At 36.0% G+C, this 3,526-nt stretch overlaps 1 pseudogene; it reads right to left on the bottom strand.

Moving 5' to 3' along the window:
- Positions 1 to 1,845: 1,845 nt before the first annotated feature.
- Positions 1,846 to 3,230, bottom strand: LOC119516832 (annotated as a pseudogene).
- Between the last annotated feature and the right edge of the window lie 296 nt (positions 3,231 to 3,526).

Genomic DNA, 3,526 nt, shown 5'->3' with positions numbered 1-3,526 from the left:
GGGTCATTTGACATCCATATCCTTGGCCTCCTGTGGAACCACCACACTGCCCTGTAGATGGGCTGCACCATTCTCCTCCCCACCAACAGTGAATATGTACAGCCCTCTCTCCACATTTTCTCCAACACTTATAACTTTTTGTTTAGTTTTTAAGCAGTTTTTATTCACACACCCTACAATCCATCCTGTAGTACTGATTGACTACATTTTCAAAAACAACAGAGAAACCTCACTAGGGTTCACCTCATAGGACAGCTACATTTTCCTTCTGAGAAATGTACAGAAAGACATGAGTTCAGGCTTCCATTTATCTCCTCAATTGGAAGCATAGAGACCAAATCTTGCCTACTTTAGAACATATGTTTCTCAACCTTGCAGTGTTTTGCTCATAAAATAATTATCTTTCAGCCTCACGTAAGACATGGTAAATACAAGAAAATTAAAGGGAGGTGAAAAGAATTTGAGGCTGGCATTTTAATTTAATTTCTGGGATACATGGAACAAGAACAAGAAGGTGGAAACAAATGTTTGAAAAAACAATTTTTAGTTTCATAGGGCCGTATATTATTAAAACTATTATTAAGCAATTTTTGTTTCATCAGTAAGACGTGTGCAAGAAGACATTATTCTAGATTCTTATTCCTAGAATCTCTATTCTTATTAATACAGAGGTGGACAAAAAGACATTATTACTGCCTTAATGAAGTTTCAAGTTTAATGCAGGAGAATGATTTCAAACAATTAATAACAAATGAGTATCTATACTTATAAACTGTGATATGCAAGAGGAAACCATTGAGGGAACCTGTTGTTGGTTGGATGACCTTAGATCATTTTTCTGAAATTTTAATAGTTAAGATTATTTTTAAAAAATGGGAGCAAGCCAGGAGCCAGAAGAAGGGAAGGGAAAACTGTTCTCTTCATAGCTGATTGATCATGGGCAGCTCTGAAAACTTGAGTTATTGGAAGATCCAGTAGAGGACGATTATGGCTGTTATATTGTGTTTAGGGCAAGAGTGTTATGTGCTGAGGTTGTTGTTGATCAGGGCCAGAAATGAAGGTGTTAGTATTTAGTATTGTATTTAAGTATAAAGAGAAACCACTGATTGGTTTTTTTGAATATTTCAGTGAAAAAAGTAGACAATACATGATTTTATTAATAAATAGTGTGAAAGCATCAGTGATAACTATTTAAACATTAAATTCTTTTAAACATCCATGTCTTGGGTTTAATATTGCACATATTGGTCTCTATGGTATTGCGAATAAGCACATGAAAATATTTCCCATTTCCATGCAAAGATATTTAGCTACAAGCCCATTTACAAATTATTATGCACAAGGTAATCCTTTGCCATAATTAGTATTCATTTGGACAGCCACAATTACATGAATATTAAATCAAGCAACAAATACCCTGTGTTCAGTATGCATTCGATGTCAAACAAGTTGTGATATTTAATGTCATTTAAAACTTAATTTTCTTATTTTCTTTAAAGTATATGTGGGTGCTCAGCTGATAGTGGAGGAACACGTTCTTTGACCGTAATAACAACATACATACCTAAGAGGGTGTTTGCCTCCTCTTCTAAGAGAAATAATACATTTGCTCATCCTCTTTTTCTCCAGGCATCATTTTGCATATTGCTATTATAAATGCTTACAAGCACCAACCCCCAAATCTGTCTTCAAGGGAACATTATAAAGTTTAAAAAAATGGTTTTTTATATGTTAAAAAAGTCAAATTCCAGCAACATTAATGCTAAAAGTGAAATCAATTAAATTTCTTAGCATCCACAAAGTGATATTTCAATGGGTTTTCTCTTATGTTCAGATTTATTTTCCTTAAGAAGTAAAATGAAGTTTGAATAGTACACTCTGTGGGGTGGTGACATCTGCAACTGCCAGTTCTTGCTCATCAACGCGTCCCAATTCTTTCAGTATCTTAGAGAGTTTTGGCCTTGTTCCCTCTTCAATAGAGGTTACTGACTGTAAGTAATGTGTTCTATTTTTCCCCTCTAACATGGCTGTGATGGCTGGAGATTTCACCTGCAGAGGTGCACTGTTGGTTAGATAATCCAAAACCTCTTGTAGTTTAGCTGATGGAAAAAACTGAACATTTTGTGGGAGCTGGCTACAAGCTGGACAGTTTTCCTTTCTCTCCGCTTCAAATGTATGTGTGTACAGCCCATCTACATCATTGAATACCAAGTAGTTATTAAGGGGAATATATGCATTGTGGCTATTTTAAATACCTCAGTGGCACACACAGCTTCAATGACGGCATTTGTGGAAGCTACTGCAGGAATGATTCATTTTTCAACACCTTGAGTTTGTACGTAACAACCCTGATATTATATTGTGATGCTCTCTGTAGGGATTTTTGGAAAATCCACTGAATGATCATGATCATCTCCATCTAATGGAACCCATTTTCCAAAAGTTTGTTCCTTATGCCACTGCAATATTCTTACATACTCAATACAGTGTTCTCGTAGCCTGGACATAGATGCAGTGGTGCATATGGGAAAATTAACCTGTTGTGGATAAAGTTCCAGTGTACATTTAGTATAAGCAGTCATTCCCGGTAGAATCACCCTGGCATTTCCTTTAAAACCTTCTGTTCCTCCATCTATCAAAGGGAGAATGGAGCTTGGATCTAACACACCATCTTCATAATTTAGAAGAGATATCAGCATGCCATTTATCCATCTTTTGGCAATGATAGAATCCAGTCCACATACAATAATATGAAATTGTCAATAGAAAGTGTCATTAAAATCCTGAATCTTCTTGAAATATGGAACTACATTGCAATTAGGAATTCTTACATTTAGAAATTCAGCAGCAACTTCAGCTTTAGGACTTCTAATGTCTTTAGGCCTAAATAAAAACTGCTCATTTAGATTGGAAACCTCTGTAGTGTCCATGTCTATGACATGAATCTGTCTAAAACCAGACAATGCCAAATTTTTCAGGAGCTAACATCCTAAGCCGCCATCTCCAATGACTAGAATTTTACAGGTAATGAACAAAAACTGCAGAGGTTCAGTGCTTGGTTCAAAATCAGGGTGTGTGAAGAGTCCAGATCGCTCGAAGAACTTCTTTACATGGTTGCAGCGACCTTCCCAGTCTCCAGTGTCCCCACACCCACCATCAGCAGTCACTTTCTCAGGCAGCAGCTCCTGTCTTCTCCTTCTTTTCTTCTCTGGCTCCTTGCCATCCGCCATATTGTTCTCCACCTTTTCCCACACTGATTGCTTTTAAGCAAGGAATTGATGTGTTCAGGTTGATATTTTTAAAAACATGCCTTTTGTATGGGTTATGCATTTAAATGATTTACCTTGGAATGGAAGGATCAACAAAATAAAGATAAAAATTCTCAATTTGAAATGTACAGGTTTAAGACAACTCCCATCAAAATTCCAACAAGGTTTTTTTGGATGACATAGACAAGAATATTTTAAAATTTATGTGGAATGAAAAATGAACTAGAAAGCAAAGACTATTTTTAAAAAGTAGAATG

The sequence above is a fragment of the Choloepus didactylus genome, chromosome 20, assembly GCF_015220235.1.
Source record: "Choloepus didactylus isolate mChoDid1 chromosome 20, mChoDid1.pri, whole genome shotgun sequence".
Classification (NCBI taxonomy): domain Eukaryota; kingdom Metazoa; phylum Chordata; class Mammalia; order Pilosa; family Megalonychidae; genus Choloepus; species Choloepus didactylus.
This window is presented reverse-complemented; position numbering and strand designations above follow the sequence as displayed.